The sequence below is a fragment of the Osmerus eperlanus genome, chromosome 11, assembly GCF_963692335.1.
Source record: "Osmerus eperlanus chromosome 11, fOsmEpe2.1, whole genome shotgun sequence".
NCBI lineage: Eukaryota > Metazoa > Chordata > Actinopteri > Osmeriformes > Osmeridae > Osmerus > Osmerus eperlanus.
In genome coordinates this window covers 1,736,909-1,755,008 of record NC_085028.1, presented here as the reverse complement: position 1 = coordinate 1,755,008, position 18,100 = coordinate 1,736,909, and positions in this window count along the sequence as shown.

The window sequence follows — 18,100 nt, the reverse complement described above, 5'->3', positions numbered from 1 at the left end:
TTACAACATGCTGTCCGTTTCCTGTAAGAGTATCCAGCAGTAGGCCTACTGCAATGGCTACTGTTGATCATGTTCTGTTGTATTATGTCATGTGACTCATGTAATTTAGGGTGAAGAGATATTGAGTGGTAAGAGAATGGGATGAAATGCACAGGAAAGGCATGAGAAGCACAGTCAGCAGAATCCGTGCCTGAGAAGACAGCAGGACAAGGTGATGGAAAAACTGAGCACAGTCAGACAGAAACTGCCAGCCATGACAGTCTTGCCAAGCGGCTGGACTGCTTTCAGGACAGGGTCATCCACTGGCTGGCACACACACAGTCAGATCACATCACTGTGTTAAGGGCAGCCTGCAAGGGCAGAGGAGAGGAAGATATTCTGGATGTGGATTCATTAGTGAGAGAATATGTTCACTATGACAGAACTTTTGACCCCCAGACCATCTGCCTACATTCATGGGCTTTGTTTCAGAGAAAATTAAGTAGCCTAATTACTGTACTCAGAAAATGCCACTCAGCTGTTCGATGGGTAAAACTCCAACATCAATTAAATACAAGTCTTTTGCTGGGGAGGCTGCTGGGGGGGGGGGAGCGTATATCTCATGTAGGTTAGTGCATGTAAACCAGCAGATACTATTTTTAAAGAAATTCCTGCATTAAAATAATGTATGACAGTTTGTATGATTTCAAATTTATTATTATTGGGTGTGCTTTGCCTTCGGCAAGGGCACAACCTTTGTTCTCTCACATATATATTATTATTGTGAGAATGTTGTTAAGCATTCTCACTATTGTTTTCCTGTTTCTCTTTATTATTATTATTGTGAGAATGCTGTTAAGCATTCTCACTATTGTTTTCCTGTTTCTCTTTATTGTGAGAATGCTGTTAAGCATTCTCACTATTGTTTTCCTGTTTCTCTTTATTGTGAGAATGCTGTTAAGCATTCTCAACTATTGTTTTCCTGTTTCTCTTTATTATTATTATTATTATTATTGTGAGAATGCTGTTAAGCATTCTCACTATTGTTTTCCTGTTTCTCTTTATTATTATTATTATTGTGAGAATGCTATTAAGCATTCTCACTATTGTTTTCCTGTTTCTCTTTATTATTATTGTGAGAATGCTGTTAAGCATTCTCACTATTGTTTTCCTGTTTCTCTTTATTATTATTATTGTGAGAATGCTGTTAAGCATTCTCACTATTGTTTTCCTGTTTCTCTTTATTGTGAGAATGCTGTTAAGCATTCTCACTATTGTTTTCCTGTTTCTCTTTATTGTGAGAATGCTGTTAAGCATTCTCACTATTGTTTTCCTGTTTCTCTTTATTGTGAGAATGCTGTTAAGCATTCTCACTATTGTTTTCCTGTTTCTCTTTATTGTGAGAATGCTGTTAAGCATTCTCACTATTGTTTTCCTGTTTCTCTTTATTATTATTATTATTGTGAGAATGCTGTTAAGCATTCTCACTATCGTTTTTCAACTTCTTAGTTCTTCCGCCGTTTTTTGGCCTTTAACTCGTTCTGCATACTTTAACCGATTCCTACAACTTTTGTATCAAAACGTTCAGCTCCTTCAGGAGATGATGGCTATGACTTTTGGTATTTCTCACTTTTATACTTTTTAAGACATTAAGGTTTTTGTGCAAATTATTCTCCCATTAAAAGTAATGGTAAATCCTTTCAAATCATTAAAAAGCTTCCTCCTCTTTCAAACGTAACTACTTCAGCTTACTTTCAGCTAGAGACACCATTCAACCTTTAAAATGTTCAAAAGACATTCAGCTATTCCCAAATGATTCAGCTTTTTCAAATGTTCAGCCAATTTTGAATTATGACAGTTTGAAATACATTAAAATGTTTGCTCCTTCTTGATTTTTATGAATGAGCAGCAAGCAGAGTGGCACACTGCTTGCTGCTCTTTTTCTGATATTCAACTAATTTGTCAAACAAATTCCTCTAACGTTCATATAGTTTAACTTACAGAAACAAGTTATACCTTAAAATGTAGGAAAAATTGTCCTCTTTCAGCTAATGTAACTACTAAAGAGCTCACATTTACAGATTTTCAGCTATGAGCCTTGAAGCGAGAGCAGCCTTTCAAATTCTCTCACTAACTTCAATGGAGAGGTGAGTAAAATCAGTCAGAGAAAGCAAGAAGGAACAAGATTTTGAAACTGCCGATAGAGTCGTATTTTTGACCGCACAGACATATAAAGGACATCTCTGGTTTCGGCAGAGTCTTGGGTCTCGGAAAATATCCTTATATTTTGGATTGGACGTATAGTTTTGCGTCTAGGTCAACTTGTTTGAGGTGTGGATGCTAGGTAAATGTTCGTTTTTCTCTCTGCCTAGCTCGTTAGCTATCACAGCTGCGCCATCGCCGTGGCAACCAAACAAACACGCACCAGGAAAGCAGAAGGAACACGTTTTTGAAACTGCAGGTAGAGTCGTATTTCTGACTGCACAGACATATAAAGAATATATCTGGTTTCGGCAGAGTCTTGGGTCTCGGAAAATATCCTTATATTTTGGATTGGACGTACAGTTTTGCGTCTAGGTTATCTTGTTTGAGGTGTGGATTCTAGCTACATTTCTGTTATTCTCTCCTATAGTCGAGCTAGCGCGATGGCTCTCCATAACTAAAAACGGTTCGACCTCTTTTCCACAATCGACCAAATTGGCCAAACAAGGTATGTACATTGAGCTTAAAGTGTACATAATCTAGCTATATCGTTTTTATTTTAGCAAGTTTCACAGAAATTTGCAAAAATCGACGCTCAAGACTGTCATAGCTGACCGTCACGAACAGCCAACCCGGGGCTGGTGTAAGTGTTTGCTGCAGCTGGCGTTAATCCTACGAACAAACGCTTCGTAACTGGAAAGTTTTAACTTTTAATTGACGATATTGAACACAGATGTTAAGTAACTTGTCTTTACTCAAATATATTCTCAGTTTTCAATTTGAAGCAGTATCTAGCTTACTATAGGAAATCTCCCAATGCATCCTCTCTCTAGCTTCGCTTCGGCTAAAGTCAGATGGAGAAGATGGCGATGCATGCATTGTTCACGCCTACGGTGTTAATACAGTCTGTACAAATACCACTTTGACACCCTTGCAAGAAATGATCCGCTGGTTAGATGTAGCATGATCTTATTTAATACCCACAATACTGTAGTTCAGCTTTTTTTGCAGCAGCATTTTAATCTGAGTTCAAGTAGCTTTTGCAGTTGCACAACCAACAAAGTCACGTAATGTGACGTGATTGAATTTAAAAGTTTTTATTTTTATGTCATCTTAAATTAAGTGTCTGAACAGGGCTGGGTGTGCAGGCACACATGATTAGTTTCTCCTCCACCTTGAACCTGAAACCTAGATTCTAGGTTAGAAATGTTGCCAGTCTGTTGCCAATGACCAACGGTTGCTACGTTTTTCCAGCAAGTTCAAGTCATTCCAGTGTTGTCCTTTTACCTTCAAATTCGTTCAACCCAGACTTCAGCAACTGGTTTTCTGCTAAATTTTCACATTTTCCTGCAGCTCATCTTTCTGAATTTTTGCCCTTATTGTTTTGCATTTTTTTTCTTCTTTTCTTCTCTTTTCTTCTGTGTTCTGCCTTCATCTTGCTCCAGGTCCTTTCAAAATTACCTTTCACAGCAGTACCTTCGAACTGCCATACTTTTGCATTTTCTTCTCTTTTCTGTACTTTTCTGCCTTCATCTTGCTGCAGGTCCTTTCTAACATACATTTCAGGCCTTTTGAAACTCCAGCAAATAATTTTCTGCTACATTTTCAAAATCTTCAGAATTATTTCTCTTTTTTAATTTTTCTTCTCTTTTCTGTAGTTTTATACCTTCGTCCAGCTCCAGCTCCTTTCAAAAATACCTTTCAGGTGCTTCAGCTTATAACTTTCTACTAAATGTTCAACATTTTCCGCTTTTTTAGCATGGTCAGCTATCCCCATTCAGGTTTTCAGCATTCACACTGCTGTTTCGCAGGAACAGCCGTTTCTAGTTATATCAACTTCTTAGTTCTTCCGCCGTTTTTTGGCCTTTAACTAGTTCTGCATACTTTCACCGATTCCTACAATGTATGTATCAAAACGTTCAGCTCCTTCAGGAGATGTTGGCTATGACTTTTGGTATTTCTCACTTTTATACTTTTTAAGACATTAAGGTTTTTGTGCAAATTATTCTCCCATTAAAAGTAATGGTAAATCCTTTCAAATCATTAAAAAGCTTCCTCCTCTTTCAAACGTAACTACTTCAGCATACTTTCAGCTAGAGACACCATTCAACCTTTAAAATGTTCACAAGACATTCAGCTATTCCCAAATGATTCAGCTTTTTCAAATATTCAGCCAATTTTGAATTATGACAGTTTGAAATACATTAAAATGTTTGCTCCTTCTTGATTTTTATGAATGAGCAGCAAGCAGAGTGGCACACTCTGCTGGCTGCTCTTTTTCTGATATTCAACTAATTTGTCAAACAAATTCCTCTAACGTCCATATAGTTTAACTTACAGAAACAATTTATACCTTAAAATGTAGGAAAAATTGTCCTCTTTCAGCCAATGTAACTACTAAAAAGCTCACATTTACAGATTTTCAGCTATGAGCCTTGAAGCGAGAGCAGCCTTTCAAATTCTCTCACTAACTTCAATGGAGAGGTGAGTAAAATCAGTCAGAGAAAGCAAGAAGGAACAAGATTTTGAAACTGCCGATAGAGTCGTATTTCTGACCGCACAGACATATAAAGGACATCTCTGGTTTCGGCAGAGTCTTGGGTCTCGGAAAATATCCTTATATTTTGGATTGGACGTATAGTTTTGCGTCTAGGTCAACTTGTTTGAGGTGTGGATGCTAGGTAAATGTTCGTTTTTCTCTCTGCCTAGCTCGTTAGCTATCACAGCTGCGCCATCACCGTGGCAACCAAACAAACAAGCACCAGGAAAGCAAAAGGAACACGTTTTTGAAACTGCAGGTAGAGTCGTATTTCTGACTGCACAGACATATAAAGAATATCTCTGGTTTCGGCAGAGTCTTGGGTCTCGGAAAATATCATTAGATTTTGGATTGGACGTACAGTTTTGCGTCTAGGTTATCTTGTTTGAGGTGTGGATTCTAGCTACATTTCTCATTCTCTGCCCTCAGCGCGTTAGCAATCATAGCTGCTCCATCGCCGTGGCAACCAAACAAACACGCACCAGGAAAGCAGAAGGAACACGTTTTTGAAACTGCAGGTAGAGTCGTATTTCTGACTACACATACATATAAAGAATATCTCTGGTTTCGGCAGAGTCTTGGGTCTCGGAAAATATCATTAGATTTTGGATTGGACGTACAGTTTTGCGTCTAGGTTATCTTGTTTGAGGTGTGGATTCTAGCTACATTTCTCTTATTCTGTGCCCTCACCGTGTTAGCAATCATAGCTGCACCATCACCGTAACGACAGACACGCACCACTCAGTCTCTCACACAGGTGATTGGTACATTTACTTGACCATGAGAAACACGATTACTAGCAATTGTCGGTTTATACCAATAATACGATTACTCCGTTTACATGTGTAATTAGTTATGCGATTACTCAATAAACGCGTCTACATGATTCTTTTTTATTAATCGTTGTATGCTCCACGGACAAAACGTGCACCATCATCCTTCTGCAACAAAGTGTCGCCGTGTCTTCCTGTATCGGCCCTACTGCTGTATGTTTCATTCCATCAACACATTGAATCCTACTAAGAAAGCCGAGTAAACGCACTCAATGGTAGGCTACATCTGCTACTGCTATTACTATCCCAACTATAATTTAATCTGTTAAAACGATAATATTCTTGTTACGACTAGCTAGCCTACTTCTTCTTCTGTTTAACAGTTCAGCTTTCAGCTTCTCCCACATTGTAGGCTATTTTAGCTCTTAGCTTTGTTAAGATGATGCAGTTCAGCTTCCACACTGCCTCTTTTGTGTGACTCACACATTTTTTAAATTCATTTCAGCTTGCGGGTATTTTCTCATTTCTCACTTTTATACTTTTTAAAATATTAAGGTTTTTGTGCAAATTATTCTCCCTTTAAAAGTAATGGTAAATCCTTTCAAATCATTGTTGGAATGCTGCTCCAGTCCCTTTCAAAAATACCTTTCGGTTGCTTTGAAGCTTCAGCTTATAACTTTCTACTAAATTTTCACTATTTTCAGCTTTTTTAGCATGGTCAGCTATCCCCATTCAGGTTTTCAGCATTCTCACTGCTGTTTCGCAGGAACAGCCGTTTCTAGTTGTGAGAATGCTGTTCAGCATTCTCACTATTGTTTTTCAACTTCTTAGTTCTTCCGCCGTTTTTTGGCCTTTAACTCGTTCTGCATACTTTAACCGATTCCTACAACTTTTGTATCAAAACGTTCAGCTCCTTCAGGAGATGATGGCTATGACTTTTGGTATTTCTCACTTGTATACTTTTTAAGACATTAAGGTTTTTGTGCAAATTATTCTCCCATTAAAAGTAATGGTAAATCCTTTCAAATCATTAAAAAGCTTCCTCCTCTTTCAAACGTAACTACTTCAGCTTACTTTCAGCTAGAGACACCATTCGACCTTTAAAATGTTCACAAGACATTCAGCTATTCCCAAATGATTCAGCTTTTTCAAATGTTCAGCCAATTTTGAATTATGACAGTTTGAAATACATTAAAATGTTTGCTCCTTCTTGATTTTTATGAATGAGCAGCAAGCAGAGTGGCCCACTCTGCTTGCTGCTCTTTTTCTGATATTCAACTAATTTGTCAAACAAATTCCTCTAACGTTCATATAGTTTAACTTACAAAAACAAGTTATACCTTAAAATGTAGGAAAAATTGTCCTCTTTCAGCCAATGTAACTACTAAAGAGCTCACATTTACAGATTTTCAGCTATGAGCCTTGAAGCGAGAGCAGCCTTTCAAATTCTCTCACTAACTTCAATGGAGAGGTGAGTAAAATCAGTCAGAGAAAGCAAGAAGGAACAAGATTTTGAAACTGCCGATAGAGTCGTATTTCTGACCGCACAGACATATAAAGGACATCTCTGGTTTCGGCAGAGTCTTGGGTCTCGGAAAATATCCTTATATTTTGGATTGGACGTATAGTTTTGCGTCTAGGTCAACTTGTTTGAGGTGTGGATGCTAGGTAAATGTTCGTTTTTCTCTCTGCCTAGCTCGTTAGCTATCACAGCTGCGCCATCACCGTGGCAACCAAACAAACAAGCACCAGGAAAGCAAAAGGAACACGTTTTTGAAACTGCAGGTAGAGTAGTATTTCTGACTGCACAGACATATAAAGAATATCTCTGGTTTCGGCAGAGTCTTGGGTCTCGGAAAATATCCTTATATTTTGGATTGGACGTACAGTTTTGCGTCTAGGTTATCTTGTTTGAGGAGTGGATTCTAGCTACATTTCTCTTATTCTCTGCCCTCAGCGCGTTAGCAATCATAGCTGCACCATCACCGTGGCATCGACAGACACGCACCACTCAGTCTCTCACACAGGTGATTGGTACGTTTACTTGACCATGAGAAACACGATTACTAGCAATTGTCGGTTTGTGCCAATAATACGATTACTCCGTTTACATGTGTAATTGTTATGCGATTACTCAATAAACACGTCTACATGATTCTTTTTTATTAATCGTTGTATGCTCCACGGACAAAACTTGCACCATCATCCTTCTGCAACAAAGTGTCGCTGTGTCTTCCTGTATCGGCCCTACTGCTGTATGTTTCATTCCATCAACACATTGAATCCAACTAAGAAAGCCGAGTAAACGCATAGGCTACATCTGCTACTGCTAATACTATCCCAACTATAATTTAATCTGTTAAAACGATAATATTCTTGTTACGACTAGCTAGCCTACTTCTTCTTCTGTTTAACAGTTCAGCTTTCAGCTTCTCCCACATTGTAGGCTATTTCAGATCTTAGCTTTGTTAAGATGATGCAGTTCAGCTTCCACACTGCCTCTTTTGTGTGACTCACACATTTTTGAAATTCATTTCAGCTTGCGGGTATTTTCTCATTTCTCACTTTTATACTTTTTAAAATATTAAGGTTTTTGTGCAAATTATTCTCCCTTTAAAAGTAATGGTAAATCCTTTCAAATCATTGTTGGAATGCTGCTCCAGCCCCTTTCAAAAATACCTTTCGGTTGCTTTGAAGCTTCAGCTTATAACTTTCTACTAAATTTTCACTATTTTCAGCTTTTTTAGCATGGTCAGCTATCCCCATTCAGGTTTTCAGCATTCTCACTGCTGTTTCGCAGGAACAGCCTTTTCTAGTTATTATTATATCAACTTCTTAGTTCTTCCGCCGTTTTTTGGCCTTTAACTCGTTCTGCATACTTTCACCGATTCCTACAATTTAGGTATCAAAACGTTCAGCTCCTTCAGGAGATGATGGCTATGACTTTTGGTATTTCTCACTTTTATACTTTTTAAGACATTAAGGTTTTTGTGCAAATTATTCTCCCATTAAAAGTAATGGTAAATCCTTTCAAATCATTAAAAAGCTTCCTCCTCTTTCAAACGTAACTACTTCAGCTTACTTTCAGCTAGAGACACCATTCAACCTTTAAAATGTTCACAAGACATTCAGCTATTCCCAAATGATTCAGCTTTTTCAAATGTTCAGCCAATTTTGAATTATGACAGTTTGAAATACATTAAAATGTTTGCTCCTTCTTGATTTTTATGAATGAGCAGCAAGCAGAGTGTGCCACTCTGCTTGTTGCTCTTTTTCTGATATTCAACTAATTTGTCAAACAAATTCCTCTAACGTTCATATAGTTTAACTTACAGAAACAAGTTATACCTTAAAATGTAGGAAAAATTGTCCTCTTTCAGCCAATGTAACTACTAAAGAGCTCACATTTACAGATTTTCAGCTATGAGCCTTGAAGCGAGAGCAGCCTTTCAAATTCTCTCACTAACTTCAATGGAGAGGTGAGTAAAATCAGTCAGAGAAAGCAAGAAGGAACAAGATTTTGAAACTGCCGATAGAGTCGTATTTCTGACCGCACAGACATATAAAGGACATCTCTGGTTTCGGCAGAGTCTTGGGTCTCGGAAAATATCCTTATATTTTGGATTGGACGTATAGTTTTGCGTCTAGGTCAACTTGTTTGAGGTGTGGATGCTAGGTAAATGTTCGTTTTTCTCTCTGCCTAGCTCGTTAGCTATCACAGCTGCGCCATCACCGTGGCAACCAACCAAACAAGCACCAGGAAAGCAAAAGGAACACGTTTTTGAAACTGCAGGTAGAGTCGTATTTCTGACTGCACAGATATATAAAGAATATCTCTGGTTTCGGCAGAGTCTTGGGTCTCGGAAAATATCCTTATATTTTGGATTGGACGTACAGTTTTGCGTATAGGTTATCTTGTTTGAGGTGTGGATTCTGTCATGGAAATTTTGGAATACAGTTATAATGTGTGTGTTTCATATATGAGGAATGTGTTTTAACGGAAGTCTAAAGTTGATTAAGAGTCAACTACATTTGGTAGAGATGCCATTTGCAGTTTTATAACTAGGAGACGGGAAGTCTGGGTGACCTGAGAGAGTTCTTGTCACCTGGGGAGGAAGAGACAGTTGGTCTGGAGACAAATGTGGATTCAACTGTATTGTTATTGTGATCTGCTGCTCTGACCCTTCCTGTAGACTTGTTTGAAGTGGCCCACACAAAGGAAAGTTGACCATTTGACTGGTGAACCCCTGTGGTTTTACTATCTACTGGTTTGGGGAGAGAGGCCACAATAAAGAACCGTGGGAACTTGATATGAAGTCACTGTCACTGAGCAGTGCTGACCAATCACAGAGTTCAGAATAACCATTTGATCTAAAGTTTATATAAGGCAGGGTTTTGGGGTTGTTCTGTATCACTCTGGCGAACGACCTGTGGCTAGCACCTCCTTCGTCATGACTGATCACAAAGTACTTTGTTAAATCATGATCTGTATAAGCAAAATAAATGTATTGTAACCGCCATCTCTTGACTATTTAAATCTACACAGTGCCACTAGAATTTTTCCATATCACTTGGTGGCCAGTACGGGTATCCTCGCCTGCTCGGCGTATCACGGACAAGGACTCCCTTAGAAAAGGTGATCTGATCAATCCGGCATTGCCGCCTTTACCTCTATCCAAAATTTTCAGAGAAAGCGGGGCCGATTCGAGGGGGTGCTTGACTGGTTGCGCTTTGACTGACGCGGGATCCTGAAAGAACCGGTAAATATTCTTTTGTGGCTTCTGTGTAATTTGAGTTGTCTAAATGTGTGTTGTTTAGACTATGGTCAATAATTCGGTTTAGTTAGTAATAGGGCGGAGACTGGAGAAGAGCTTTGTCCTGTACGTGCAAGTCGTACGAAATTAATAGGGCGGTGATCGGAGAAGATCTTTCGTCCTGTACGTGCAAGTCGTACAAATTAATCGGGTAAGGCCGGAGAACTTATCCTTTACGTGAAAGTCGTAAAAAAGCATGCAGGGAAAGTGTGCTGACGAGCGCACAAAAGGGTGATAAATTCACATGTTATATCGTGTTATGTGTCTTTTGAGACCCTAGGATTAGAATATGTTGGGTTAGTGATAGTTTGAGAAATTGTATTGGCTTTGGTGGTCATAACAGTTCTTATTTATTTACCGCCAAAACGTGATTCTAAGTCCCGAGAGAAAAGTATACTAGTCAGCTGTGTGAGTGAGAGTGTTTACAAAGGGTTTGAGTCCCTGAAGGTGGAGAACAAAGAAAAAAAAAAAAAGTGAAGAAAGGCCTGAATTATGAAATTTCAAAGTTAGTAACGCGCGCGTGTTCATTTTTTGTTTTAATTGCAAGTTATGTTTTTTGAGGTTAAAAGAAGTATGAGTAACTAATGGTGTCTATTATTCAACCTATTTACAAATTACAAAAATCAAAATTTTAATTATTTTTCAAAACTTTAATTATTTTTCGGTTTGAATATTTGTAATTTATGATTGTGCAGTTATTTTCATTGAAAGTTGTGAAGTCGGAATTTAATTGTTTTTAGAAAAGAAAAGGGGTAATTGTGTCTTTATTTTCCGTTGTTGGTTATCGTTTATGGATTGTAATTCTGAAAATGAATGGTCTGGAGACAGAATTGACCTGTCTAAACATCGATTACATGAAGCAAAAGTATGGTAACGATAGTTTATTGCAAATGCAAATATGGATTGATAAATGTGGATTTTCGAGTCGTTTTGTTTTAAGGACCTTATTGTATTGCGAAATGGGTTCGTGGAGAGAAATAGATACACGATTTTTTTTGAAGTGGAGAAAAGAATAGATTTTAGCCTGATTGGAGAGCTTTTTTTCTGATTGGATGGAGATAGGTAGAGGGATAAAGAAATATTAGGACAGAATAGTGTGGGGAATTTTTCATCTATTTCCCCACAGATTCACGATTGAGATTTTCTGGCTGTTCCGCAAACAAAATTCGCCTCATCCGCAGCCAGGGGTGTTGCGGCAGGATGCGCGGGCGCATGAGGGTTTGCGGGAATGCGAGAACAGAATACGAAGAGGTCAGACATTTGCCATTTCTTCTGACAGCCGGTTATATCTAGGAAAAGTCAAGAAAGTAGGATCCTGGAATGTTTTTTATAGATTTGCTTTGGATTCCCGCAAAGATTGAAGCTTGTGCCTTGACTTGCAATTGCCATTGTGTTTCCAAGAAGGAAAGGTTAAAGTCCTCTCCGGAACAAAGGGTTTGAGTCCCTGTTGTGTTTGGAATAAGCGTGTTGTGGGCTATGGTCAAAGCTGATGCAGAGCGTGTTGACATGCTGTTGAAAAAAACATGTAGGCCAACACGAATTGCTAGGTAAGGTCAATCCAAAATGCGTGCTTTAATTGTGGGAATTTGAGCAAAATGTACGTGAATGTCCGGAGATGTCATCACTGTTGAAAGTTGTTTTGGAAATTGTGAGCGAACTCTCGCAAAATCAGAGGGGTTCGTGACCGGAAGTTGAGTTCCGAAATGGTGGCGTACAATGTTTATCGGTTATGACACTGTTGGTAGAGGAGAGGCGATTGACTTGTTATATTGTTTTACAACTCTGTGTTAACCGTTATATATTTGATGTTAGACTTTACATCGGTCTGATTACCGCCAGAAGGCATTTGTTTTTGAAGACGGAGACATTCTGTTTTGAAAATGCTAATGTTAATTCTTTGACTGAATTCTCCACTTGAAAAGAGGCGCATGCGCTTGAGCCTAGCGGAAGTTGATTCTTTCAGTGAAGCTCATTCTGCGTGCAGTGCCCACACGTGAGTGCAAAAAAAAAAAAAAAAAAAAAAAAAAAAAAAAATATCACTCATTTTATTGAGAATTTGACGTTGAATTGTGAAGTATATTGGTTGGGAAAACAGATGTGTGTTTCTGTTTCTTTGTCGAACTTAAGAAAATATTGTGAGTTGCCATACTCTTGATTTGGAAATTAGGTACAGACCGATTTTCTATATTATGAGCTTGATTCGTTATTGAATAACGCGCTGGAAATTTAGTGTTTGGGTAGGATAATTGGTAAAAGGCCAGTTTTGGCAATGAAAGCGGTATTCATTTTAGGAATTACAATCCCGGGGTTATTGAAACTTTTATAGAAAGTTATGTGTTCAAACGGAAATGTTATGTTGTTTAAGGAATATTTTTGTTTATGTCTGGAAATGTTCGATGGTTTTTAATTAATTTTGTGGAAGTTCACAGATGTTACTGTTGTTTAAAGAAATATGTAAAGGGTTATGAAGAAGTGATTAGAAAGATTGAGCCAGTCCGAGGGACTTAAGTGTATACAAGGGGAACTAGTTAGAGAGACTGAATTGCGATTGTTGTCAAGGGCAAAGGTACTACATATGTGTGTTTATTGCTGCTGAGATGATTTGTTGAAATGTGTTGGGTTTGGTGGTATTCATATTTACCTATTTAAATGGACTTGAAGTTGAAGCTTTGTCCAACCAGAATGCTAATACATGGGTAAACTGTCATTCTCTGGCGAGTGATATTAGGTGCATTTGTAGATTTCGGAGCCAAATTTTTATGTTGAAAATAAAATAGTACTAATGGTTGATAGAATTGTAAAGGTTGTAATTGTAAAGAAAATCTAGGCTGTGACTGTTGGTTAATGGCTAATGGTGAAAACGTGGAGGAAGTGCATTTTGTTCTGTCCTGAGACAAAGGAGAGTCCAGGAAGTTGAATTTGCAACTATGGCAACGACATTGGCCAACAAACTAACACACCGACAGGCGGGTACAGGCTAGTAAAGGAATTGCAGCTTTATATTTGAGATCCAGGATGAGTAACCGCATGACGCATGCGCAGATGGAAATTGAGAAATTGACTAAGACGAAAATTTAGAGAAATAGATAAATTTGAAGCGAATTTACATATTAATTTGGTTACTTTTGAAATATGTTACGTGATGAGTATTTTGAGACATTTGCTAACAAGGTTTTTGTTTGTTTGAGGACATTTTAAATGAGTTTCAGAAATTCCGAGGAAAGGTGGGGGCTACAAAAAAAGTCCCGTTACGATGAGTTTTACAAAGGTGATCCCAGAGGGTGTAATTCTGCATAATTATGTGAGTATTAATGGTGAAAGATGTGTCCGTTTAGATGAATTCGAAGTTTGGTGGTTTACGAATGTATGATTTAACATTTGTTCTAAATCCTAGCCAAACAGGGAGGTAGGAGCCTTTCAGACCAGAACTTGTATTTACGAGCGGAAAATCTGTGGTGTGTGATGGTCTCCATAAAAATGCAGAAATTAGACCCTGGTTCATAAATTAGTTCTAATTGGATTGGAAAAGTTATACTTTAGCAAAATTAAGTGAATAGCTGGTAAACGCCAACCATCTGTGTTGTTTAAAAGAAATGAAAAAAGGTTGAGAGTTTTTGCTTTGTTCCAGAGCGCGCTGTTTGATGCGAGTTTGAAATGCGCGATTGTTTATTTGAGTTGATACACTAACAAAGAGTAATTGAGATAGCTGGTAAATATAGGAATATTCAAAGGTGTATACATTACATGCTTTGATAAAACTTTTGAGGAGTTAAAGAATAAGGTTTTGTTTTACGGGTTTATGTTAAATTGGGAATTTAAAGGTTTAAAAGAAAAAGGGAGAGTTTATATTTTATTTTGTCTTAAGGGCATGGTACAATGTTTTGGGATAAACAGTTAGGCTGTGATGAGGTTGTATCATTATGGTATTGGTTCATAAAGAGGGTTATGATAATTTGGTTTTGAAATAATTTGGGAAGACTCATTAAGTCTGATAAATTGTGGTTATGATGGTTTGTGCTAAGTAGCTTGTTCTGGACTGCAGCCAAAGCAAGTTATGAAGTTCTACCTATCTAACCTATATAGAAATATAGATGGGGTATAAGTTTGGTTAATGGTTACATTAAGAACATTTTATGGTCTATGTTTTATTTTGGAATCATACAGATTAAATTCTGGTTTAGGGTAGTGATGCTAGTTTTCTACAATGTCTTGGAAAAAGAGAGATTTGATTTGGTGAATTTAAATACAAAAAATTAAAAGGGAATCTAAAATGTAAAGGTAGTCATTTGAACTGTTCCTAAAGGTTTTTTTGAAGAAAAGATAATAAGAGACTAAAAGTTGAGGTTATTCGTAATTTGGCTGTTTTCTAAAATAGTTTTATTTTATACAAATTGGTTCAAAAGTAGTTTGCTTCAGTGTAAGCTTGTTAATTCATAAAAGGGAAAAGAGTTAAAATATTTACTGATAGTTAAATACATCATTGGTGTTACATATGATTTTGGGAAAGGTATGGAAACAGGAAGTTTCTTAGTTTGATCTGGGACACAACTTGCTGTATGCAAATGTGGAATTCACTCTAACAATTATGATTATTCCACAGGGAAAATGCTAGTGCTGATACTAGCTGGAGCAGTTTCTAGATTGCCTGAATGCATTGATGAACTAACTAGAATATGTTTTTGATGTTGATATGTTTACAGGAAGTGATGAGATGATGTTGCTATGTCCGGATGAGCCTAACTTGACAAATTTGGGCTTACAGGACTCTTTTGAGGAAAATTGTTGTGTGACCTTGATACAACATTTGTTACAGATTCTTTAAGGGAAGCGCAGGCTTCTTAGAGAGGAAGAGGTGACGTTTAGGAATTTATGACTGACTGATGACTGACTGATCCAAACAGAGAGTGACTATGGGGGTTTTATGAATTTAGCTTCAGTAGTTTGGATTTGTGATAGGATTGTGAGGGTTTGATATGATATTGCTGAGTTGAAAATATTGGACTGTATTTAACCCAGAGTGAGAATTTTGTTTTGTTTGAGTATATTTGATAAGAATTACAGAATACAGCGGACAGATGGAGAAAGGAATGGTGGAATGGAGATTCGAACTTGGACTAATCCACAAGAAAATGCGTTTTGGAAAAAGGAAGGATATGAGAATAAAAAATGGAGGTTGTATGGTCTGCATAAAACATTTATCTTGAGATTTTGCTAAGTTAACACATGGAAAGATCATGCCTCTACAGTTTGTGTGATATCAAGAAGAATGCGTTATTTTAGCATACAAGAGGATTTGTAATGGATGCATAGACATTTTGTCAGTTATTCATATGTGGGATAAGTATTATGAGAAAAGGAATTTAAACATGATAAGCTTCACAGTTAAGGTTAGAGAAACCATTTGGGTATTGATAGATGGATTTTGTAGAGTTCAATTTTTGGAGAAGTGATACAAGAAGTCAGTTACCTTTAACTGACCTCTGTGAGAATGTGCTTGTTTATCACTGTGCAACCTTTTTGGAGTCTATTTTGTGTGAGATTCACAGGCAGGTGAAGGAGACTATTCCTATGACTGGACCGCTGCATGATTTGATACCAGATGACTGGATCTTGGTGAAGGACCTGAAACGCCTGGAGGAATCCAAGGTGGACGGGGCCATACCAGATTCTCCTGACGACCAATTCGGCGGTTAAGATCGAGGGGAGAGCAACGTGGATACACGCTAACCATTGCGTGCACCTTGTCTGGAGACGGAAGCAGAGGATACGCGTTCTGCGTAGTACCAAGGAATTTCCGAGCTGTGCGCAAAGTGCAGTGTTGTTGAAAGTTGCCCTGAGCAATTTGATCGTCGTTTGCAATCGATTCGACTAGACTACACCGCCTGACAGAAGTTTGCCTACATCCAACTGAAGATGGCATCCGTTCCGACAACCTGGACTTTGTGGTGTACGGGGTACAATGGGTTTTGTCTTGAGACTAGCATTTCTTATGTTAATGTTTGAATTATTTTTCTTAATTAACTGTTTGGGTTTATGGAATTGTAAAAAAAAAATATATATATATTTTGGAATTGTCATGGAAATTTTGGAATACAGTTATAATGTGTGTGTTTCATATATGAGGAATGTGTTTTAACGGAAGTCTAAAGTTGATTAAGAGTCAACTACATTTGGTAGAGATGCCATTTGCAGTTTTATAACTAGGAGACGGGAAGTCTGGGTGACCTGAGAGAGTTCTTGTCACCTGGGGAGGAAGAGACAGTTGGTCTGGAGACAAATGTGGATTCAACTGTATTGTTATTGTGATCTGCTGCTCTGACCCTTCCTGTAGACTTGTTTGAAGTGGCCCACACAAAGGAAAGTTGACCATTTGACTGGTGAACCCCTGTGGTTTTACTATCTACTGGTTTGGGGAGAGAGGCCACAATAAAGAACCGTGGGAACTTGATATGAAGTCACTGTCACTGAGCAGTGCTGACCAATCACAGAGTTCAGAATAACCATTTGATCTAAAGTTTATATAAGGCAGGGTTTTGGGGTTGTTCTGTATCACTCTGGCGAACGACCTGTGGCTAGCACCTCCTTCGTCATGACTGATCACAAAGTACTTTGTTAAATCATGATCTGTATAAGCAAAATAAATTTATTGTAACCGCCATCTCTTGACTATTTAAATCTACACAGTGCCACTAGAATTTTTCCATATCAATTCTAGCTACATTTCTCTTATTCTCTGCCCTCAGCGCGTTAGCAATCATAGCTGCACCATCACCGTAACGACAGACACGCACCACTCAGTCTCTCACACAGGTGATTGGTACGTTTACTTGACCATGAGAAACACGATTACTAGCAATTGTCGGTTTATGCCAATAATACGATTACTCCGTTTACATGTGTAATTAGTTATGCGATTACTCAATAAACACGTCTACATGATTCTTTTTTATTAATCGTTGTATGCTCCACGGACAAAACTTGCACCATCATCCTTCTGCAACAAAGTGTCGCCGTGTCTTCCTGTATCGGCTCTACTGCTGTATGTTTCATTCCATCAACACATTGAATCCTACTAAGAAAGCCGAGTAAAAGCACTCAATGGTAGGCTACATCTGCTACTGCTATTACTATCCCAACTATAATTTCAGCTGTTAAAACGATAATATTCTTGTTCCGACTAGCTAGCCTACTTCTTCTGTTTAACAGTTCAGCTTTCAGCTTCTCCCGCATTGTAGGCTATTTTAGCTCTTAGCTTTGTTAAGATGATGCAGATGATGCAGTTCAGCTTCCACACTGCCTCTTTTGTGTCACTCACACATTTTTGAAATTCATTTCAGCTTGCGGGTATTTTCTCATTTCTCACTTTTATACTTTTTAAAATATTAAGGTTTTTGTGCAAATTATTCTCCCTTTAAAAGTAATGGTAAATCCTTTCAAATCATTGTTGGAATGCTGCTCCAGCCTCTTTCAAAAATACCTTTCGGTTGCTTTGAAGCTTCAGCTTATAACTTTCTACTAAATTTTCACTATTTTCAGCTTTTTTAGCATGGTCAGCTATCCCCATTCAGGTTTTCAGCATTCTCACTGCTGTTTCGCAGGAACAGCCTTTTCTAGTTATTATTGTGAGAATGCTGTTCAGCATTCTCACTATTGCTTTTCAACTTCTCAGTTCTTCCGCCGTTTTTTGGCCTTTAACTCGTTCTGCATACTTTAACCGATTCCTACAACTTTTGTATCAAAACGTTCAGCTCCTTCAGGAGATGATGGCTATGACTTTTGGTATTTCTCACTTT